This window comes from Balaenoptera borealis (genome assembly GCF_965194805.1).
Source record: "Balaenoptera borealis genome assembly, chromosome: 9".
NCBI lineage: Eukaryota > Metazoa > Chordata > Mammalia > Artiodactyla > Balaenopteridae > Balaenoptera > Balaenoptera borealis.
The window spans coordinates 56,051,264-56,066,227 of NC_138873.1; the positions used below are offsets into that span (position 1 = coordinate 56,051,264).

The 14,964-nt window shown below is 36.4% G+C and overlaps 1 long non-coding RNA gene across 1 annotated transcript in view; it reads left to right on the top strand.

Moving 5' to 3' along the window:
- The window catches only part of LOC309634831, a 213,968-nt gene that overhangs the window by 90,191 nt on the left and 108,813 nt on the right, over positions 1-14,964 (top strand). The window contains exon 2 of the long non-coding RNA XR_014248455.1: positions 11,024-11,227. This is a non-coding gene — a long non-coding RNA (uncharacterized lncRNA). The remainder of the gene's footprint in view (positions 1-11,023; positions 11,228-14,964) is intronic.

The following is a 14,964-nucleotide window of genomic DNA, read 5'->3' on the forward strand; positions in this document are numbered from 1 at the left end:
AAACCAGACAAAGATGTCACAAAGAAAGAAAACTACAGGCCAATATCACTGATGAACATAGATGCAAAAATCCTCAACAAAACACTAGCAAACAGAATCCAACAGAACATTAAAAGGATCATACACCATGATCAAGTGGGGTTTATCCCAGTATTGTAAGGATTCTTTAATACATGAAAATCAATCGATGTGATACACCATATTAACAAATTGAAGGAGAAAAACCATCTGATCCTCTCAATAGATTCAGAAAAAGCTTTTGACAAAATTCAACACGCATTTATGGTAAAAACTCTCCAGAAAGTAGACATAGAGGGAACTTATCTCAACATAGTAAAGGTAATATATGACAAACCCACAGCCAACATCGTTCTTAAAGTTGAAAAACTGAAGCCATTTCTACTAAGATCAGGAACAAGACAAGGTTGCCCACTTTCACCACTTTTATTCAACATACTTTGGGAAGTTTTAGCCAAGGCAATTCAAGAAGAAAAAGACATAAAAGGAATCCAAATTGGAAAAGAAGAACTAAAACTGTCACTGTTTGCAGATGACATGATACTATACATAGAGAATCCTAAAGATGCCACCAGAAAACTACTAGAGCTAATCAATGAATTTGGTAAAGTAGCAGGATACAAAATTAATGCACAGAAATCTCTTGCATTCCTGTACACTAATGATGAAAAATCTGAAAGCGAAATTAAGGAAACACTCCCATTTACCATTGCAACAAAAAGAGTAAAATACCTAGGAATAAACCTACCTAAGGAGACAAAAGACCTGTATGCAGAAAACTATAAGACACTGATGAAAGAAATTAAAGATGTTACAAACAGATGAAGAGATATACCATGTTCTTGGAGTAGAAGAATCAACATTTTGAAAATGACTCAACTACCCAAAGCAATCTACAGATTCAGTGCAATCCCTGTCAAACTACCAATGGCATTTTCCACAGAACTAGAACAAAAAATTGCACCATTTGTATGGAAACACAAAAGACCCCAAATAGCCAAAGCAATCTTGAGAAAGAATAACGGAGCTGGAGGAATCAGGCTCCTGGACTTCAGACTATACTACAAAGCTACAGTAATCAAGACAGTATGGTACTGGCACAAAAACAGTAATATAGATCAATGGAACAGTATAGAAAATCCAGAGATAAACCCACACACATATGGTCACCTTATCTTTGATAAAGAGGCAGGAATATACAGTGGAGAAAAGACAGCCTCTTCAATAAGTGGTGCTGGGAAAACTGGACAGCTATATGTAAAAGAATGAAATTAGAACACTCCTTGACACTGTATACAAAAATAAACTCAAAATGGATTAAAGACCTAAATGTAAGGCCAGACACTATAAAACTCTTAGAGGAAAACATAGGCAGAACAGTCTATGAGATAAATCACAGCAAGATCCTTTTTGACCCACCTCCTAGAGAAAGGGAAATAAAAACAAAAATAAACAAATGGGACCTAATGAGACTTAAAAGCTTTTGCACAGCAAAGGAAACCATAAGGAAGATGAAAAGACAACCCTTAGAATGGGAGAAAATATTTGCAAATGAAGCAGCTGACAAAGGATTAATCTCCAAGATTTACAAGCAGCTCATGCAGCTCAGTATCAAAAAAACAAACAACCCAATCCAAAAATGGGCAGAAGACCTAAATAGACATTTCTCCAAAGAAGATATACAGATTGCCAACAAACACATGGAAGGATGCTCAACATCACTAATCATTAGAGAAATGCAAATCAAAACTACAATGAGGTATCACCTCACACCGGTCAGAATGGCCATCATCAAAAGTCTACAAACAGTAAATGCTGGAGAGGGTGTGGAGAAAAGGGAACCCTCTTGCACTGTTGGTGGGAATATGAATTGATACAGCCACTATGGAGAACATATGGAGGTTCCTTAAAAAACAAAAATAGAACTGCCATACGACCCAGCAATCCCACTACTGGGCATATACCCTGAGAAAATCATAATTCAAAAAGAGTCATGTACCACAATGTTCATTGCAGCTCTATTTATAATAGCCAGGACATGGAAGCAACCTAAGTGTCCATCGACAGATGAATGGATAAGAAGATGTGGCACATATATACAATGGAATATTACTCAGCCATAAAAAGAAATGAAACTGAGTTACTTGTAATGAGGTGGATGGACCTAGAGAGTGTCATACAGAGAGAAGTAAGTCAGAAAGAGAAACACAAATACCGTATGCTAACACATATATATGGAATCTAAAAAAAAAAAAAAAAAAAAGTGGTTTTGAAGTACCTATGAGCAAGACAGGAATAAAGATTCAGACTTAGAGAATGGACTTGAGGACACAGGGAGGGGGAAGGGTAAGCTGGGATGAAGTGAGAGAGTAGCATTGACATATATACACTACCAAATGTAAAATAGATAGCTAATGGGAAGCAGCTGCATAGCACAGGGAGATCAGCTCTGTGCTTTGTGACCACCTAGAGTGGTGGGATAGGGAGGGTGGGAGTGAGATGCAAGAGGGAGGGGATATGAGGATATATGTATATGTATAGCTGATTCACTTTTTTATATAGCAGAAACTAACACTGCATTGTAAAGCAATTATACTCTAATAAAGATGTTAAAAAAAAAAAAGTCACCAAGGTGACATTCTATTAAAGCAAATAAAATAAATACATAATGCAAAAAAAATAAGTATATTTTAGCTAAAGTACTTTAAATATTACTATTGTTGAACTGTGAAGATAATACATTCTCCAAATATTTGTCATCGGGCCAAGTCTGAGGGTAGAAATATTTATATTTTAGAATTAAATTGATAACATGAATATAGTTTCTAAAATCCATTTATCTTATTTTTAACCCTTTGTTAAGAGTGATAAAGGCATCATACGGTGGTTATGCACACACCCGATTAGAACCTCTGCTATACATATTTTATTTGTGAGTGGATAGGTAAATTGTTAATTAAAAATTTAAATGTATAACTATAAAAACTTGGAGATTATTTAGTTCAGCATTTTCCTATTTATAAATTAGGAGACTAAGGCTAAAATCTGGTTAAAAAAAGTACATAGTGTTATGCAGCAAGTTAGTGACAAGGCTGGGGTTACAACTTTGAACTTACAACAACACAGTAAACCATACGTTGCTTCTGAAATAGCTAGCTGTCCACCTAAATTTCTGCTCGCCTTCTACGGTACAGAGATGCTATGGAGAACCAACTACTTAGTCAATCTAACCATCCAGATGTGGCCATTTGACTAGTTCTAGGAGTGCACTTAAAGTGAAAATAATCTGTGTTATTTCCTGGTCAAAGCTTTTAAAAACTCGATATGCTTTTAAGACTCGCCTTGCACCAGCTGGACACACACAAAGATCCCCTAATGGATGACAAACTCCCAACTCAAAAGACTGGGTCTCTCAATCACCATTTGGAGGAAAACTGCCTTGTAACTTATAGCTTCAACCTTGTTATCCAGAGTGAGAAATAAGCTTTTATTGTTAAGCCACTGAAATCTCGAGACATTTGCTAATGCAGCTTGCTAACCTAATACAATACTTTTTCACATGTGAAATAAGATGTTTAAATAGAATTAACTCTACTAGCTTTAATTTCTTTAATTTTTAACTTATTCATATATTGTTCTTATAAAAAAGGAATAGAATTTGGATGAATTCTTAACAACTCATAAATAAACAACTCTTTATTTTTTCCTTAGTTATCTTTGTATCATGCCTTAAATTTTATAAAGTGATAAAAGCATACAAATTTATTCTTTAATATGTATTAGAAAAAATATTGTTTCAATAGAATTTCTATTTTATTTTGTTAATGAGTATTTTTGTCTTTTAAAGTTATTTTTTTTTACTGATATACAGTTTTTTACTGATATAAAATTATTTTTATAATGGTATACATATACATATGTATTTGTATACCATTTGGGGCTTGTTGTTTATTATATAAGTACTCTATGGGAGATAGTGCAAACATATCAATACATTCTAAGTTTTTTTTTTTTACCATAAACAACGCTAAATGAAGGACTTTCAAAATGAGGGACAGTCTGTATTCTATTCTGATAGTGGTATTCTAAAGACAAGAATCATCCTCCTAAAAGACATAATCAACCTACTTACCAGGTGGTGCAGTTACTAGTATGTTTATAGGGAGATTATTCCTGCTTTCCTGCCCTCTTCCTCCACCTTAGTTCCAGGAAATTCTAGGAAATGTATGAAGAAATGGATCACAGGCCAGCTATTTTAACTTCTCGCACCCTTTTCTGGGACTTCAGTCAATACCATCTTGCTACATGTTAGTCAGGTATCTTTTTTATAATTTCCTTGCTGCATATTCTACAATATTTCATATAAAAGAGAAATCCAACAAATACCCCAATTGACCAAGATTTGAACTTTTCAAAGGGGAATACATATTCCATCTACAAATTTTGTTACTTGTGATCATGTCTCTTCACATATTCCTTGATATTCTTCTTTTCTGTTTGATCTCTGATTTTCATTTATCATTCAGAGTTATTTGGAAGTTTTTATATGTGTTAATGGTGACATTCAAGTTTATATAATTTTAATACCAAGTTCACTTATTGGTTTCCATGGATTTTATATCAATTGGAGTCTTTTCTTAGTTTTCCAAAATAGTTTCTCACTTTGGGACTCATCATTTACATAAATTTTGTTTTTATTTAATTTTATCAGTAAACCTGCACAGGCTTTTCTATACTTTGTTATGCTGTCAGAGGTATTGAGGTAATAAATGACACACAGTATCATTCTCTTTATCACCCCATCAGAAAAAAAAAAGTGTTTTCCTTGTGCCATACATTCCTGATGTCCTTTGTTCTTAATAAGGGTTATTATTTAGTAAATTCTAGATTTTATTTGGTTTGTGAATGTAACCATATCCAGATATCATAGTACAAGATTTTACAGACACTTCTAGGTGTCAGATGTACCACAGTTAGAGAACAATAAAAAAGACCACATTGTTCAGTTACATACTACCCAGTGGTAGTTGACACAACTTGTTTATTTGTCTTGATTCTCTAGCACACTCAGCCACTGGCTTTTGTTTATTTTATTTTTTTTAATTAAAAAAATTTTTTTTACATTTTATTTTTTTATACAGCAGGTTCTTATTAGTCATCTATTTTATACATATTAATGTATACATGTCAATCCCAATCTCCCAATTCATCGCCCCCCACCCCCACTTTCCCCCTTGGCATCCATATGTTTGTTCTCTACATCTGTGTCTCTATTACTGCCCTGAAAACCGGTTCATCTGTACCATTTTTCTAGGTTCCACATATATGCGTTAATATATGATACTTGTTTTTCTCTTTCTGACTTACTTCACTCTCTATGACAGTCTCTAGATCCATCCATGTCTCTACAAATGACCCAATTTCATTCCTTTTTATGGCTAATATTCCACTGTATATATGTACCGCATCTTCTTTATCCATTCTTCTGTAGATGGGCATTTAGGTTGCTCCCATGACCTGGCTATCGTACATAGTGCTGCAGTGAACATTGGGGTGCATGTGTCTTTTTGAATTATGGTTTTCTCTGGGTATATGCCCAGTAGTGGGATTGCTGGGTCATATGGTAATTCTATTTTTAGTTTTTTAAGGAACCTCCATACTATTCTCCATAGTGGCTGTATCAATTTACATTCCCACCCACAGTGCAAGAGGGTTCCCTTTTCTACACACCCTCTCCAGCATTTATTGTTTGTAGATTTTCTGATGATGCCTATTCTAACTGGTGTGAGGTGATACCTCATTGTAGTTTTGATTTGCATTTCTCTAATAATTAGTGATGTTGAGCAGCTTTTCATGTGCTTCTTGGCCATCTGTAAGTCTTCTTTGGAGAAATGTCTATTTAGGTCTTCTGCCCATTTTTGGATTGGTTTGTTTGTTTTTTTAATATTGAGCTGCATGAGCTGTTTATGTATTTTGGAGATTAATCCTTTGTCAGTTGATTCATTTGCAAATATTGTCTCCCATTCTGAGGGTTGTCTTTTCGTCTTGTTTGTAGTTTCCTTTGCTGTGCAAAAGCTTTTAAGTCTCATTAGGTCCCATTTGTTTATTTTTGTTTTTATTTCCATTACTCTAAGAGGTGGATCAAAAAAGATCTTGCTGTGATTTTTGTCAAAGAGTGTTCTTCCTATGTTTTCCTCTAAGAGTTTTATAGTGTCTGGTCTTACATTTAGGTCTCTAATCCATTTTGAGTTTAGTTTTGTGTATGGTGTTAAGGAGTGTTCTAATTTCATTCTTTTACATGTAGCTGTCCAGTTTTCCCAGCACCACTTATTGAAGAGGCTGTCTTTTCTGCATTGTATATCCTTGCCTCCTTTGTCATAGGTTAGTTGACCATAGGTGCGTGGGTTTATCTCTGGGCTTTCTATCCTGTTCCAGTACCATATTGTCTTGATTACTGTAGCTTTGTAGTATAGTCTGAAGTCCGGGAGTCTGATTCCTCCAGCTCCATTTTTTCCCCTCAAGACTGCTTTGGCTATTCGGGGTCTTTTGTGTCTCCATACAGATTTTAAGATTTTTTGTTCTAGTTCTGTAAAACATGCCATGGTAGTTTGATAGGGATTGCATTGAATCTGTAGATTGCTTTGGGTAGTGTAGTCATTTTCACAATATTGATTCTTCTAATCCAAGAACATGGTATATCTCTCCATCTGTTTGTGTCATCTTTGATTTCTTTCATCAGTGTCTTATAGTTTTCTGAGTACAGGTCTTTTGCCCCCTTAGGTAGGTTTATTCCTAGGTATTTTATTCTTTTTGTTGCAATGATGAATGGGATTGTTTCCTTAATTTCTCTTTCTGATCTTTCATTGTTAGTGTATAGGAATTCAAGAGATTTCTGTGCATTAATTTTGTATCCTGCAAATTTACCCAATTCATTGATTAGCTCCAGTAGTTTTCTGGTGACATCTTCAGGATTCTCTATGTATCGTATCATGTCATCTGCAAACAGTGGCAGTTTTAGTTCTTCTTTTCCAATTTGTATTCCTTTTTTTTCTTTTTCTTCTCTGATTGCCATGGCTAGGACTTCCAAATCTATGTTGAATAATAGTGGCGAGAGTGGACATCCTTGTCTTGTTCCTGATCTTAGAGGAAATGCTTTCTGTTTTTCACCATTGAGAATGATATTTGCTGTGGGTATGTCATATATGGCCTTTATGATGTTGAGGTAGGTTCCCTCTATGCCCACTTAGACACTGGCTTTTAATAACAGATTCCATAGTGATTAGATATCCAGTAGTCTCCTTGGGAAGGATAAAAACCTATAAAAGCAACCTTTTTGGGAATGGTGTTACCTTACAGTCATTATTCAATGGACAATTTAATTGGATCTCTGCTGTATCTCCAGCTGTACCACTCTCCTGGAATTGAGTTTCATCAAATATCCTTATTTGGGTTAACAATAATGATGATTATTTCAGTCCTGTTGATGAGCCTACAGAAATGTTATTTCCACCTAGTTCAATACAGTAAATTCAGATCCTAATATTTCCAAAGAGATTTGGTGTGGTAGGGACAGTGCTGAACAATCCAACACATATTTGCCACTGAGCATTGCTGATATTCATGTTCTTTAGGAAAATGTTTTACTTTCAAAAGTATCATGTGCCCCCTGATGGCCAATTGGGCATATTCAACCTAAAATACAGCTCTTTTTAGGTAAATCATACATTTCCCATAAATATCCTTTGCTTGCACCTGGGGTGGAGTTGTCTGTAATTCCATGCCACCAAGTCACACTTGAATTCATGTAACTTGATGCTCTCTGTTTTCAATTTATTCTTTTCTTAAATGAAACCCATCCAATCCACATTTGACACATTTTTCCTTAAAAGGTTGGTAGAGTTCACCAGTGGAATGGATGCCAGTGTCTTCTCTCATTTTTCCTTGATTAGCTAGGCTAGAGTTTAATCGATTATTTATGTTTTGGTTCCATTGACTTTGTTTTCTTGTTTTTAATTTTATTTATGTCTGCTCTCATTATTACTGTTTTTTCTACTTTCTTTCGACTTAAATTGCTCTGCTATTTCTAGTTTCTTAAAGTGAAACTTAGGTTATTAATTTTGAATTATTCTTCTTTTATATGTATTTGATATTATAGATTACCCTCTATAAACTGCTTCTACTATCTTCCAGACATTTTGATAAGTTTTATTTTAGTTTTCATGTAGTTCAAAATATTTAAAAATTTCTCTTGCAACTTCTTTGACTCATGTTTTGTTATTTAGACTTGTGTTGTCTCCAAATATTTGGGTATTTTCTAGCTATCTTTCTGGTATTAATTTCTAATTTAATTGCATTGTGGTCTGCAAACATATTTTATATGATTCCTATTCTTGTAATTTGTAAAGGTTTATCTTACAGCCCACAATGTGGTTTACCTTGATGAATGTTCCATGTGAGCTTCAAAAGAATGTGCATTCTGCTTTCATTGGAAGTATTTTATATATACACTATATAAAATACATATACATATATATGTATATATGTACATATATGTTAGATGAAGTCAACTGATATGTTTTTATGTCATTTTGGTGAATTGACTGCTGTGTCATTATGTAGAGCCCCTCTCTATCCATGATAATTGTATTAGCCCTGTTGCCTTAATTAAAGGCAGAAACAGTGTGAACTCATGTTTATTTTAATATATATTCAGATCAACTGATGCAGAATATAGATATATACACATGATTTAGTCAACACACAGTTTCCTTGTGCAAGTTGTTAACATGTCTTGGAAGCAGTGACAGCCCAGTAGCAACAAGCACACCTAGTACCCAGATCTTGGTTTCAAATACCATTTTCTGTTAAAGGAATCAGAGATCCTTGGAGAAACGGTTGATTTTAGCACTGTGGAAAGAATTATACAAACAATCCTGGAGCATCTTATAGTTCAAATATGTAAAGGAGCTTAACAACAGTAATACAAAAGGCATACCAAAGTTGACACTAAAGCCAACCTGAGCATATAATGATGAAAGTGGGCACAATTTGAGCAGCAAAATGAATAACAGCAGTATTGGATTTTAACCTGAAGAGTAAAATAAATATCCATGAGTTCATAATGAGAGATATTAATGATTGGAAAAAACAAATGAGGGAGAAGAGACGAATCTTTCATGAAAAATTCCAAATAACATGTATATATGTTTACTCTTCCAGAATGCTTCTTCCTCCAGGATGGTTCCCCTCCCCTCAAATATATGCTGGACTTTATGACTTGCTTTTGAAGAATAGGTAGACTCTAACAAACTTTTTCTTTTAGGAGCAGAGAGTAAATAATTTAAGCTTGGCAGTCCATAGATCTCTGTAGGAACTACTCTGCTGTTATAAAAATATGTGAAAGCAGCCATATTATATAATGCATACATGAATAGATTTGATAATGTTCTAATAAAACTTTATTTTCGAAAACAGTTAAAAGGCCTGATTTGGCCAGTGGGCCATTGTTCTACAACCATAGTACCATAGAACATGAAAAAGGAAAAAAAAAAAAAGCTTTATAGTGGAGAAACCTGTCAAATGCTACTTTAACCAAGTGATGAAGGTTAACACCAATGGCGATAAGGATGTAGATATTACACACCCCTAAAAGGGTGCAATGAGAAGGGCACTTCACCTTTGTGGTGTTCATCCCCAAAACATGTAACGCCAGTCTAATAATGATAAAAATCAGACAAGTCCAAATTGAGGCACGTTTTATAAAATACCTGACTCTTTTTTTTTTTTTTTTAATGTGGGAGGTTCTTGGTATTTTGATTATTGTTTATTTATTTATTTATTTATTTATTTTTGGCTGTGTTGGGTCTTCGTTTCTGTGCGAGGGCTTTCTCCAGTTGCGGCAAGCTGGGGCCACTCTTCATCGTGGTGCGTGGGCCTCTCACTATCTTGGCCTCTCTTGTTCCGGAGCACAGGCTCCAGATGCAGAGGCTCAGTAGTTGTGGCTCACGGGCCTAGTTGCTCCGCGGCATGTGGGATCTTCCCAGACCAGGGCTCGAACCCGTGTCCCCTGCATTGGCAGGCAGATTCTCAACCACTGCGCCACCAGGGAAGCCCTAAAATACCTGACTTTTACTTTTCAAAACTATCAAGGTCACACATAACAAAAACCCAGAAACACACCTCTTAAAGTTCCCTGTCCCTATAAATAGCTCTTTATATGACACCTTGAATAAATTCATATCTAATTATGAGGATTGTCATTTATAATGAGAAGTGTTTGAATCACCATGGGATCTTAAAAAGATTTTAAAAAGATAAAATACAGTCTGTTTTCCCCCACTTGGGGTGGGGGAGACCCAAGGCCTTTTGCAATCTTATGGGCCAAACAGCCTCAGGTTTGTGTGCAGAGCTTTTTGTGATTACATTGTGCATGCTCTACATGGTCCAAAGTTGAAACTTGAAGATAGCATAATGCTATGATCTAAATGCTGTGTCCCTTAAAAATCCCTATGTTGAAACCTAACTCCCAAGATGAGGGTGTTAGAAGGTCGAGTCTTTAAGAGGTAATTAGGCAATGAGGATGGAGCTCTCATAAATGGGATTAGTGACCTTATAAAAGCTGACCTATTTTTAGTTTTCTGAGGAACCTCCACACTGTTTTCCATAGTGGCTGTACCAACTTACATTCCCACCAACAGTGTGGGAGGTTCCCTTTTCTTCACACCCTCTCCAGCATTTGTTATTTGTAGACTTTTTAATGATGGCCATTCTGACCAGTGTGAGGGAAACAGATTCATAGGCATAGAGAACAGACTTGTGGTTGCCAAGGGGGAGTGGGAGTTTGGGGTTGGTAGATGCAAACTATTACATTTAGAATGGATATACAAAAAGGTCTTAATGTCTAGCACAGGGAATATTCAATATCCTGTGATAAACCGTAATGGAAAAGAATATTTGAAAAAGAATGTATACATGTGTGTAACTGAGTCACTTTTCTGTACTGCAGAGATTGGCACAGCGCTGTAAATCAACTATACTTCAGTTAAAAAAGAAGACTGCCCTAGAAAACTCCCTTGCCCCTTCCACCATGTGAGGACACAGCAGATCATCGCTGGCTGTGAACCAGGAAGTGGACTCTCAGCGGACACCAAATCTGCCTGCACCTCGATCTTGGACTTGCAGTGGGATTTGGACTTGATGACCTTCAAAAGTAAGTTTATGTACTACAATGCTGATATAATAATTCCTTAGAGGAAGAATCACAGGATTTAAGAACTTAGTCTCCCATAACACCACGAGAGAGTGGCTCACATACCAGCTAAATTCAAGGTCCGACCCAGTCTGTGAAATGTTTGCCAACTACATGGGCGGGAGTAACTAGGAATATCCCTTGTACTGTGAGACATAAATTATTATTTATTACTGACGGTGTCACTAACAAGAACCCCAGAGACAGGTGAGACTGTTTGGGTTTGGGCAAAACCACATTGCTCACTTAGGGATACTGCTGGCCTCCATTCACAAAGTCACCAGAAAGAGATATGAATTTGAATGGGGCTTTGAGCAGAAACAGGCATTAAATTCTTCATAAAGGTTTGTGGCCAAGAATTCCCTTTGGGATCTTATGACCTGACTTTTCAGATGATTTTAAAAGTGTCTTCGACTAAAAAGCATAGCACAAGACTTTGGCAGAAATTGAATAATGCTACTCAGCAGAGACCACTGGGATTTTAGATTCAAACGCTGCCTGATGCAGCCATTCATTATAGTCCTTTGAAAGATACTTGCTAGCTTTTTATTGAATATTTGTAGAAAATGCCCCCACCATGGAAGTACATAAAATAATCCTGAGACAGGTAATACCTAGAGTGTTTTGGGTAATATAAGGGAAACATTCAAGTACAAAAGAAACTGATCAGCAGAGCTCATTGATAAAATGGAAATGTCATATTCAAGATCATGAAAGAGAGGGTCGGGGGAATTTGCCACATACATAAGCAGATTGCCTGAAGTGTTATGACAGAGCCCTCTGAGGGTCTGCCTGCTCATTGCTCTGTTTCTGAACCCTGTGATCATCTCCCAGCCACGACAAAACAAGCTGCTTGATTTTCTGTTGGGAGCTCCCAGATGGAGCTTTGCCTTGCTTTCTTGAAATTGACTTTGATGTATCCTACAGTTCATCAAACTCTGGTAAAAGAAAGCAGGTCAAATTTGCACAATGGGTGGAACTGTGGCCTACTTATTTAGAGATGGAGGAGGTATTATTTTGTAGCCTATGCAGAGTGGCTGAGGAGTGGTATGGTGGCCATATAAGCACTATTGACTCTCCTTTGATGCTTCTGAGGAGCCACACCAAGACTGAGTTGTGCCTGAGGCTAGAGTATCCCCAAGTGACTGTTATATGGAGTACACAGTAGCTTTTTGTGCATGTAGTCTACTCAAGATATGGTTTTGTGTGCACATGAATACTCAAAGTGTACTCTAGCCAGGGTCATACAATGTTAACAGTACATGTAGGGGATTAACCCAGGTGCCATTGTGCCAATGGTTTAGACCTATTTTCAGATTACTATATCAAACAAAACTTAAATTCTGGGTACAAATTATCAAATTAAGTAGACTTGCTTGCTCATTAAGGGCCGCTCCCTGGTGTGGAAGTAATTTTTATATTAAGCAAACAAATATTTATGCAGTGCCTATTATATGCCTGGCATTGTACAAGAAGTTGGAGTGATAAAGCCCTTGCAGCAGAAGCACAGGAAGAAGTTCTTCCTGCGTCCTCATGGTGATCACCAAGCTCTAGCTTGATCATTAGATCTTTTCTAAGATATTGGCCACAGTTGGCAGTAAACTTGGGAGATTAATAAAATACAAGAGGACTGAATGTGTCACCCAAGTTGATACTTTATCACAACTGTCAACCTTGCCTGAAGAGAGCTGCAAGCTTGCCCAGGAGGAACTATTGGCTATTTTGATCATTCTAAAATTTAATGTGGTTACAGAGTTGATTTACAGCTGAAGTGGGAATGTTCTCTCTTTTTCTCTGGGGATGTCTGGATATCTGATTTTTCACTCTTGGCCGAGATGAGTGCAGAGGGATTTATGATACACTGTTTAGAGTCTGAAGCCTCTGTTGATCCCCAACGTTAGCTTCTTTACTGTTGATTTGCATCTGGGCTAGTGGGTTTGAAAACCCTGTCTGTTACTTAAAGGGCCACTGAGAGCTTTTTCTGGCTGTTCTCTTCAAGTCAAGATTCCCGCCACAGGTCTAAGTAGTTCAAGCCAGAGACTCAGTGTGGTTCAGGAATGCAAAATATGGACCTAGGGGGAGCTTGTGCTGTGGGATGTCTCTCAAACCTCTGATTATTGCTTGTTCTCTCTCTCTCTTTCACTTCACTGTATCCTTCACCTTTAAATGAAAAGACTTATATGAATGTACTCTGTGGAGTCTGGTGAGGGCTTTCAAATATCCAAACTTGGAAAACAATACAAATGTCCCTATAGGTTAGTGCTAGAAGCTCAAGTTATCAGGGTGAATTTATGGGAAGGATGCCACTGGGTAGTGTGGCCTCATTCTTATTTTCTAATGACATGGACACCATGGCTAAAAAGGTTAACATGTCTGTCTTGTGATAGAGATAAAACAAGTAAATTACCAATACAGTCTCTCCCTATCCTAAAGGGGATATTATATAATGATACTTGGAAATTGATGTCACTAAAAACTTGTGCATGATACCTGGGGTACAAAACGAAACCCCATTTGGTTTATGTCCATAAACCAAATGGGGTACAGAATTTTATGAATAATATCCTCTACTTACATCCCCTGTCACTGAAGATGGGTGGTAAGTAAAGAGATTTCTGTTGGGAAGTAATGTAAGTGATACTATAAGTTAACTAATATATGGTGTGTTAAAAATTACCTTACTTGATGGGGTTAAACATATGTAGCTAGTGATTCCCAGGATTAGAAAAGATTTCAGGGGGCCAGTTTGAAGCCCCCAACTGATTTGACAGCTACGGAAAATAATAGGGCAGGAAAAAAACACATGAAATAGGTCTTAGAAAATCTAAACACATAATTACATCTCCTCATCAATACATGTATAAAAGTTCAAATAGCTATTGATGTTGGAATAAAAGAATAATTCAGTGGTTAAGAGAACATCAAAAGTTCTGTGAAAGATGGATATGGTTGCAATGAATACGTTATGTAGAGCTAATTACCATTCTCTATTGGATGGCTTAAGTCCAAGCCATCATCAGGGGCTTAGTAGGTTATTTAATATGAAATATCATAGAATATCTTGTAAGATAAGATGAAATGATACCTTTTCATAACTTGTGTGAAAAGATACCTGAGAAATACGTGGCGAGGAAAACTTGATTGAGGTCAGCTGTGGGGAAGGGCCTGTGACTCACCTCTCTACTGCTGGGAGGTGCTGGAGGGAATGAACGACCTGAATGAAAACCATCCTTGTTAATATTTCAACAACCCTAACAAGATCACTTTTTAAACATGTTACCGGTATTTAATAGTGGAAAATTCCAGGAGCCCCTATCTACAAATTATATGTAGCATGATATATCTGGTCTCTCTTGATTGCTTATTAAAAACAAAAACAAGAACAAACCTGGACTTTCTGGATTTTATGTAGCAGGGCTAAACTAGATGATGAGGGGTACTCACATAAGCTATATAATTAGCGGGATCTCAAATGGAGTCAAATTAAATGGCTTCATTCATGTCAGTGTTTTCTCATACATTGCTCAAATCTCTCCTGTTAATTTGAAACAAAAAAGAGATCCAATATAGGAGAAATATAAATTTTGGGAAATTGCGTTTGGCAGTTTCTTGATCCTTAAGGAAAATAATGTTTCATATGTTTCTGGGGCTTGCCTTATCATTTGAATCTTTCATAAACATTGGTGCTGGGTAAGATT